We start from the raw sequence: 9,833 nt of genomic DNA, 5'->3' as shown, positions 1-9,833 counted from the left end.
GCACAGACACAGGCTGGTCCGAGGCGGCCGGGAGGGGCCCCCGCAGGCCTGCACCAGGGAGCCCCGCTGAGCTGCTTGCGGAGAGGGCACGGCTCCCAGGGAAAGACAGCTTGGCACACTCCAATTATTTCCTGGGCTCCCTGCCCAGGCCTCAGGGAACCAAAGTGCCTCACCAGCTCCAACTCTAGCCCGGTTTGGAAGGATCATCTGAGCATCCACACCCACTTAGGATCTGAATAGGGGCCACATTCTGTCTGGGGAGGCCTGAGTGAAAGGAGGGAGGGACAGGCCCTCTACCTACCTGGCTGGTGCCCACCTGGGCGAGGACAGGACAGCCAGACCCCTGGGGTTGGGGATGGAGGCAGAGGCGGAGGTGGAAGCAGAAAAGATGTGGGTGTGAACCACCCCGCCCCCGCCAGGGGCCAATTCTGCCCACCAGAACGCCTCGAGCAGGTCCTTCTGGCCCCATGGGGATGCTCTGCAGCCATTACAGGAGAAGCACCCACAGGCTTTATGGGGGGTTGAGATTTCCGGGTCCCTCCACGTCCTCGCTGCCTTCAGCAGACAATCCTCCACTGGGGCAGGGATGCCCAGTGGGCACCAGGTTTGCCGCCGTGGAGAAGGAGGCGGCCGTCAGACAGAGCTGACTCTGCACAGGGCCTTATGTGCTGGGCGCCTCACTGAGTCGTCCTGGGTCCGCTGAGGTCTGGCTCTCCTCATCCCATCTCATCTCATCTCAACATCATCATCCGGGGCCTGGAGACGGAGACTCCCAGTGAGATCATGCAGCAAGGCCTGAGCTGGATCAGCAGCCTTTTTCTATCCAAGATCCCCGTGGCCTCTGTTGGCAACGGGAAGGACCCTGGGACAGCCCCCCAGCACCCCCAGGGGAAATACCACTTCCCAGGATCTGTGATGCCTCCTGGGGGGGTATGGGTCTGACCTCAGGCAGACTGTGGTCGATAACAGTGTCCAAAAAGAAAGACTCATTCCCCAAAGCTCCATTCTGCCTTGGGTCGTGCGCCACCCCCTCCCTGTCTAAAATGACCAGCGTGGGTACCATGACTTCTGAGCTCTGAGGATCTACCCTTTGTTACTGGAAGATTGCCGGAGAAAACCTCAAAGAGAAGCCAGGCTCCGAGGAGCGAGGAGTGAGGAGCAGCGAGGATCGAGGATCGAGGAGCAGGGCCTCACCCCTGCCAGCCTGCAGACCTCGTGGCCACCTCTAATCCCCTTCCCCCACTCTGCCACCCCCCCCCCACCCGCAGGTGCAGCACACTCTCGGCTCTACACGCCCTGTCAGCTGTGGGTGGGGGAGCGAAAGAGATGTTTAATTTATCACTCGTTCCAAGAATGGTGGGAAAATAATAATAATTCTGTCTTGAGCACGGAGAGAATATTATTTACAGCCTCAAACTTCCACAACAATTTGAATGCAAAACAGGATTGCCTGGTATTTATAGCACTTTGTCCCAGTTGGGAAGGGAAGCCCAAGCACTGGAGGAGCTAAAAGCGCTTTCCTTGTCGGTTGCTCGCTGAGGAAATGGTGAGCCCATCAGCTCTCCGAGGGGGCCTGTGAGCCGAGAGGGTGCAGGTGCCAGAGAGAAGAAGCACAAAGGCAAACCAACAGAGGGAAGGAGGCCTCGGTGGCAGCTCTGCAGCCAGCAGCCGGGTGGCTTTCTTTTTCCTTAAAAATGACATTGTTAAAAAAAAAAAAAATTGACACTGTTACTGATTCCTGCTTTTGTGTCCGGAGAAACTGGAGAAGCAAGCGGGAGCGATGTGGACAAGAAGCCCCCAGAGCGTGCCCTACGAGGGCTGCCTCCACTCTGCACCAAGGCCACAGGGGTGGGGGCAGGCAGGCAGGCAGGCTGACTCAGTTTCCCTGCCTTTGGGGGAAAGAGCCAATACTTCCACCCCCAGGGGTGCTGGGATGATTAATGAGCAACCCAGGAGAGCTTTGAAAATGAAAAATATCCTCACCATCCCAAGGATTAATCATCATATAATGCATGTTCCATAACTGCATGGGGACTTAATTACCTATGGTCGGCAGAGCGACATTTCCCCAGCTCCCCTCGGGAGCCTGCGGGGCAGATTCTCCGTGGAGAATCAAAGCTCTCCTTTGCAGCAGCTGAAAAGCTCTGCAAGCGTTTTCACAGGAGAAGGAACAAAAAGCAGCCTCGGGTGGAGACGGGGCCTCATTGCTTGTGAGGGCGGATGGGGGAAAGACAGAAATGGCTCTTCATTTGTGGTTCTAAAAATAGGACCGATCCTGTTTGCCCCCGAGCTGGCTGGAAGTGTCCTTGGCCTCTCGGGGAGCCTTCCGGAAGGGGTCAGGGGTGAGTGCGGATGCTCCCAGATTTATCCCGGCATTGACTTCTTGCTGACTCCCTCCCGCTAGATTCTGAGGATAAGACACTGGACACGGGGGCGTTTTGGGGGCAGAGACCCGGCCTGCGGACACTTCCTGAAGCAGTATCCACTGGGCACCTGCTTTTTCCTTTCTGAAGGCTCGTCATGGGTAAATATGGGTCAAAGTCCTTAAATTATAAATGTCACCCACAGGGGCTCAGTGATTGAGCCTCTGCCTTTGGCTCAGGGTGTAATCCCGGGGTCCTGGGATCAAGTTCCACATTGGGCTCCCCACAGGGAGCCTGCTTCTCCTTCTTTCTGTGTCTGCCTCTCTCTCTGTGTCTCTCATGAATAAATAAATAAAATCTTAAAAAAAAATAAATCACCCACACATGAGTGAGTGCCATCCACATGCTCTGTAGATAAGAAGGGTCTGTGTGCCTCAGTTTTCCTGGGACAGTGGGCATCCTTTACCATCTGTTAACATGCCCAGGGACCCCTTTCCCTCTCCAAACTAGATGTCCTGTCATCTGGTTTATATGAAAGGGGACATTGAACTAGTCTCAAAGATCAGATAAAACCTGGTGAGAGAGATGCCTGGAGAAGCAAGTTGAATAACCAGGTCCAGTCGCGGGTCCAGGAGCTGCAGGGTGACCCCATTTCTGGCAGTGGTGGCAGAGAGTGTCTTGCAACAGAGCCTCAGTTTTGTCCCCTGGAAACCAGAGATAATCACAGGACCTGCTTGAAAGGTGAGCAATGACCCTCATGGTGAGTGTCCCTGCTGCTGGCTCTCTGTAGCAGCACCCCTTCCTCCTCACCTGCCTCGTGATGGAGCTGAGCACTCCATCCTGCCCTTCCTGCCCCAGAGCCACGAGAAGCCACAGTGGACCTCCCGGGACGTGCGCAGACATTTGGCAGGTGGAGAAGCCCAAGGTTTGGATTTGCAGCCACGAAGCAGGGCAGCGGAGACACTAAGCTGCCCGGGCCGGCAATCCCAGCTGGTTGCAGCCTGGTTCCTGCTCTGACCACATCCATCGTTGTCAACTGCAGGGTGGCACTGTGTGGCCCATGCAGAGACAGCAGGGAGGGAAGGGGTGGAGGGCCATCCGGGACCATGCCCACCAGCACCACCAAACAAAACCAGCTCGCTTTGGAGAGCAGGGCCTGGCAACATTCCAGAATCCCAAATGCACCCTGCACACTGCCTTCCTGCAGTCCGTGGAACTTTGGGGGTGGGCACAAGGGCAGGGGTGTAGGCCTAGAGCCTGGGACGTGACCTTGAATCAGGCAGTCACCTCCCTGACTCAGACTCCCAGTTAGGAGTGGATGTCTGCTCAAAAGGAAGGGGGGCCCTCCCTGAAAGGCGAAGCACATCGCCCTAACAGGAGAGTGTCAGTTGTTTCGATCAAGTCATCTTTTGTATCCTCCTATCAGCTGAGCTAAAGCAGAGAGATTTGATCAAAGGAGACAAAACTAATTTGAAGTCTGAGCTCACAGGGAGGTCACCCCCTGAGACTTCTAGATAACACTCGGGGGGACAGTGGCAGCACCCCGGAAAAGGCAGGGGGCTTCCTCCTTGCAGAGCGCAGGTCCCCTGCTCCTCCTTGGGCTGCAGCTGGCTCTGTGATCTGTGCCTCAGGCCCTTCAGATACAAACTGCGGATGTGCAAATCCCTCCCCACTGGGTTGGGACGGTGAAGAGAGGTGGTAGGGTATGGGTGCCGTACTCAGGATGGAGCCCAGCAGGACTGGGAGCTGTGATGACCGCTCTGCTGACTTGTCTCAGGAGGACTTTCAGGAGTGGAAACGATTGCAGCTGAGACTAAAGTGTGTGCAACTCAGCTTGACCGAACGCCTTAAAGTGGAGCCTACCACGCTGGATAAGGGATGAGGTTTCCATTTTTTTTTTTAAAGATTCTATCCATCCATTCATGAGAGACACACCGAGAGAGAGGCAGAGACACAGGCAGAGGGAGAAGCAGGCTCCACACAAGGGAGCCCAATGTGGGGCCCAATCTTGGGACCCTGGGGTCACACCCTGAGCCAAAGCCAGATGCCCAACCGCTGAGCCACCCAGGATTCCCAGGTTTCCAGCTTAACCACAGGTGACTCAGGGCTCTGCCTTCTGCCAAAGAAAATTCCACAGGCCCCACTCTGACTGACCTGTCTCTCTGCTTGTTTCCCATCCCTCTTGAAATGTCTCCTCTTGAACTTACTTTGTGGGGAAATTGCCCAAACAAAGCATTTGAGAAACATTCCAGCTGGCTCACCCAAGTCCCTAATCGGGTTTGGAAATTTCTAGATGGATTCTTGTGCTTTGAATGACCAGCCATCTGGTTTGCCCAAGACCAAAGGGTTTTCTTGGATGTGGAACTTCCACTGCTGACCTGGGGACGGTCCACATCCCTGGTGGTGGCCCAGCAGCTCTGCTCCCACATCTGTCCCTCATGATGATTGGCTGCTGGCCAGCCAATCAGAGGCTTCCCTGGGAGTTTTCAGTGGGTTGCTGAGTCATAGTATCCTGTGCCTCCCTGGTCACAGGGTGGGATGGTGGTGACTTGTCTGTGACCGTGGTGAGGGTCTCTCCGCCCTCTAGAGAGCTGTCCTCTAAGAGGTGAGAAGGAGCTCAGGCAGGGATATCACGTGTGCTGCACATGTCTGCAGACCCATCCACCAGCCCCCACCACCCCTTGTCACCGAGATGACTGGGATTTGGGATGCTCAGAGGATGGACGGAAGGGCTGTGTGTCCAGGCCGAAGCCTCTTGCCCTAAGTCCCGCTCTACCGGGCTAAGAACCTGCTCCACCAGGTGACTATATGGGATGTAGGAGGCCACAGATAAGGCATTAATGTGCAATAATGAAGCCCTAGCAGCAGCGTGTATCCCAGTCTCGTGTCACATGGTCCACCCGCACCGTAGTGCCCGTCTGCAAAGTTAGTCCTATCCTCGTGCAAGTTTAGAAATGACATCTACTGCGTGAGCACGTGTCATGGGCAGCCTCAGTCCATTCATTCATGCAGAGCAAATCTGTGAACAGTGGCTCCAGGAACAGAGCTCCGGAGCAGATAATATGTGCATTCAACCTGGTTTTGGCCCCTCTGCGGCTCATTTCGTGTGTTATATATGACAGTCCCGGGCCAGCCATGCTGCCGTGCCAGCCAGCCAGCAGCCACTTGTCAGCGTCTTCAATCAAGAGCAAATCAGATTGGGTACTGGCCCCTGGGGACAAAAAGCAGAGGAGGGCTTGGAGATTTTACAAAGTAGTCTAACTTAGGTGAGAACGTGCACCTGGATTTTTCTAGTGAGCTCATAAGCTTTAAAAATGCGCACAAAACTAAGCAAGCACCACAGAAAACAAAACAGAACAGAACAAATCCTCCTACCTCCTGCTGGGTTTCTTCTAGTTTCCAGAAGGTGAAAATGACCTCTATTCCTGTGAAAATAGGGGGTGGGGGCGTGGGGGAAGGCGCCCTGTGAGATTTGTTTTCTCCACAGCGTTCGGGGATTGCAGACTCAATTAAGGTATTATAATTGGAGGCAGGCACCAGGGCTGCTCTGCGGAGGGCTGTCTCTGCTTGTGGCTTCGGAGAGCAGTGGTGGGCAAGGTCCTCCAGCCCCGGGGACGCCGGAGAGTTCTAACTGGGATTATCTGCCTCCTGAGATATAAATTCCAATTTACTCTGACACAAACTATTACCCTGCAAACACTGGCCACCTGTCTCTAGGGGCCTGGCAGATACTCAGCGTCAGCGTCATTATCTTGGGAAAACTCAAGAGGTGCCGGCTGAGGGCTCCCTTCTGCCCAAGCAGGTGCTCCTGCCCTCCACCCTGTTGACCTGACCCCAGCCAGGTTCTCTCCTCTCCGCAACCCACCCCAAGGCTCACTCCTAGCACCCACTCCCCCCACGGACTGCTGAGCACCTCGGACATAGGTCAGCCTGGGCCACACAGCCAGCCTGGGGGGCCCATGCAGGACAAGGAGAGACTGGTGGAGCCAGAAAGGAGGAGATAAGCCGCAGGAAGCCAGGTGGACTGGGCTGTACAGAAAGCAGGGGCCTCTGAAGCCACCCTCCCTTCCAGGTGTTCAGGCCCAGCCCCTGTATCTAAGGCCCTGGGCGGCAGGGTACCCATCCCCTTCTTCCCAGCACCCCACAGCTTGAGATTGAATGCGTGCTCCCTGAGACCCCCTCCCTGTCCTGCCCTTGCTGGCATCTTCACACCATCCCCACATGCAGGTTTATTTTTTTTTAATTATTTTATTTATTTATTTATTTATGATAGTCACAGAGAGAGAGAGAGAGAGGCAGAGACACAGGCTGAGGAAGAAGCAGGCTCCATGCACCGGGAGCCTGATGTGGGATTCGATCCCGGGTCTCCAGGATCGCGCCCTGGGCCAAAGGCAGGCGCCAAACCGTTGCGCCACCCAGGGATCCCCCCACATGCAGGTTTAGAACACTGTCATCACCTCAAAAGAAACCCCATGCCCTTGGCTGTCCCCTCTCTGTCCCCCTCTCTCACGTGCCGGTGACAACTGCGAATCTGCTGTCTCTGTGGCCCCGTGTGTTCTGGATGCTTCACATCAGTGGGATCGCACGGCACGTGCTCTGTGATGCTTCTTCGTTCAGCATGTAGTCAGGTTCATCCACGCAGTAGGGCATCCCCCCTTCATGCCTTCTTTGCTCGGGTACTAGTCCCTCGTATGGATAGGCCACAATTGGTTTGTTCATCCATGAAGTCACGCACACCTGGGCTATTTCTCTGCCTTTGGGCTGTTGTGGATAGGACCGCCGTGAACACGGGCCGATGAGCTCTCTATGGACGGGTTCCCAGCTCTCCCAGGGACATGGATGCCTCGGAGGGGAATTGCTGGGTCACATGGTGGCTCAGTGTTCCAGGAACTGCGGCTGGGTCTCCAGGTGCTGCCCATTCCATGTTCCTGAGCAATCCAGAGCAATCTTGTTGCTCCATTTTGCTCCAAGGGTGGAAACAAAGCACCGGGGTGGGGGGCAAGGGCATCTGTCATTGCACCCAATCTCTACAGAACTGGGATCTTTTACCCCAAGCAGATTCCTTACCGCAGGTGGGGGACTCTCACCCATTGCATGAGGCTTTAGTAATAGAAATAGAGCCGCAAGTGGCACAGGACTCTGCAGAAGGAAGGCCAGTGACCCTGGGGTCCCAGTGGAGAGCCAGCAGGGTGGGCAAGGCGGAGGCTCCAGCTTCAGCAAACAAGGATCTGAAAGGATATTTGGTGTAGATGCCTCACTATAAACAGAGAAACTGAGGCTCTGAGGAAGGAGGGGGGAGTCCCTGAGGCTGTAGTAAGCCTGAAGCTGGGGCAGGAGCTTGAGTTTGTCTCCTGGCCTTGCCCTGGCCCCAGGCTGCTCGGAGGCACTGCAGTCAGGAGGCAGAGCTTATCTGGCAGAGGGATGCCTGACCTCCAGAGACATCTGCCATCAGGGGCCAGGGACTAGGTCTGCTTCTGCATTTCATGTTTGGTAGGCCCCCACTGCTCACGTCTCCAGGAGGAGAAGGGACATGAGGCCCCAGGGCTGGAAGAAAGAGATGCTGGACAGAAAGTAATCCTTTACAACCACACGCTGTATTTCCCAAGCCAGACTTGAGCTCCCGGAGGGCAGGAGCCCACACCTATGTACTGGCGTGCACAGCGGACAGAATGTGTGCCATGATGCCAGGACACACAGGACTCTGCAGGAGAGGAGAGAGCCTGTTTGTTTTTGCATGGGGGTGTGCACACATGGGTGTGCATGTATGTGCATGAGTGTTCATGGGTGTTCATGTATGCATGGGCATACACTGTGTGTATGTGTGTGCACGGGTGTCCATGTGCATGCATGTCTGATTGCATGCATGTCTGCATGGTGTGCACACGTGTGCATGTAGCATGGGTGTGCACATGCATACATGTCTGCATGGCTGTGCATTGTGTGTGTATGCATGGGTGTGTGCATGGGTGTGCATGCAAAGAATGAGTTCTCATTCTAGGAAAAAAGGGAGCTGTTCTTTGTCAGCTCCAGTTTTAGTGAATCACCGATGTTTTTCCTGATGGAATAATTTATCTAGAAAAAAGGTCAGTAAAATCAACAGATGTACTAGATATGTCTGGATGTATTGGATCTAGGGAAGACAATGCCATTTATTTTCACCAGTAATGATCAATTAGAAATATAATTTTTCAAAAGGTGCCATTCACGGTAGAAACATAAACCATAAAATACTTAGGAATTAATCTAACTGAAAATTAAAATTCTGATATGAGATGTGGAAACTGATCTGAATAAATAGGAAGGCACCATGCTCCCTGGTGGGATAGCCTTATGTTATAATGATGTCAACTGTCTCTAAATTAACCCAATGCAATCCCAATGGAAAGTTTTGCAGAACTCAAAGGTGATCTAAGCCTTGCCTGGAGGGATTAAGCACCATGAATGGCTGCCTCAACTTTACAAAAGAAGAGTAAATAGGGCAGACTTGTCCTACAAGAGTAAGACATGCGGCAAGGATGGGAAGCAAATGCTACACAGTGCTGGTGCCAAGAGCTCAGAGACATGGCCAAGCACTCATATGTGGGATCTTCCACCATGAAGGTAGCACCATCGGGCCAATGGGGGAAAGACAGGGTTTGCTAGATGGTTCTAGAAACGGGCACACAAAAGGGAAGATAATCGTGAATCCTCGCATGCAGGGCTTACACGGCAAGGACATACGTGGAAGGAAGGACCAGGTACGGGAGGAAGAAGGAGAAGGATAGCAAACGAGATGCAGGAGCATATCTTTGGGACTTGGGAGGCAGGAAAGGTTTCGTCAACAGAACTTTAAAAGCAAAAATTGTAAGCTCAGAAAACTTACCAGGGCAAAATTAGTGGAGAGCTTACAGAATGGAAGATGTTTACAGCGTCTTTCACCAACACACGATTCACGTCTGCAAAGTGCAGTGAGAAGGCAGTGGTGGCCCTAAGAGCAAAAAGTTAAGGAGATGGAGGGGCGGTTTCTGTAAGGGGACAGCCTTGAAGCCAGAAGTGGGGCCAGCTGCTCAGCACCCGGTATGGGTCCCCGCCACTGGCCTTCCACCAGGACCTCTTGGCAGTGTCTTTAAGCCCCTTCCTTGGCAGATGTGAAACTGAGGTGGGGGGTACCCTCAGTGCAGCATGACCTTGTGCCAGCTGCTCACTGTCCTTGGCACAGAGACATGGATCGCCGGTGAGGTTGCACACCAAGCTTGCAATGAGCCAAGGTGCCCGTCTCAGTCCTTCATGGACACTTCCGCCCAGGCCACCTGTGCCCAGCGAGCCTGCAGACTCCCAGGGCCGGGGTAGGGGAGAAGGGACATGGGATGGGCAAGATATCGAGGGCTGGCCAAGAGGTCAGGTCACCTTCAGCATTTGCGACAGTGAAGAGATAGAGCCTCCTTCTGACAGCCGACAGCCCGCAGAACCGACCTCACCCAGCATAGACCC

The sequence above is a fragment of the Vulpes vulpes genome, chromosome 2 (assembly GCF_048418805.1).
Source record: "Vulpes vulpes isolate BD-2025 chromosome 2, VulVul3, whole genome shotgun sequence".
In the NCBI taxonomy this organism is placed as follows: domain Eukaryota; kingdom Metazoa; phylum Chordata; class Mammalia; order Carnivora; family Canidae; genus Vulpes; species Vulpes vulpes.
The sequence above is the reverse complement of the archived record's forward strand: the minus strand, read 5'-3'. Positions refer to the sequence as shown.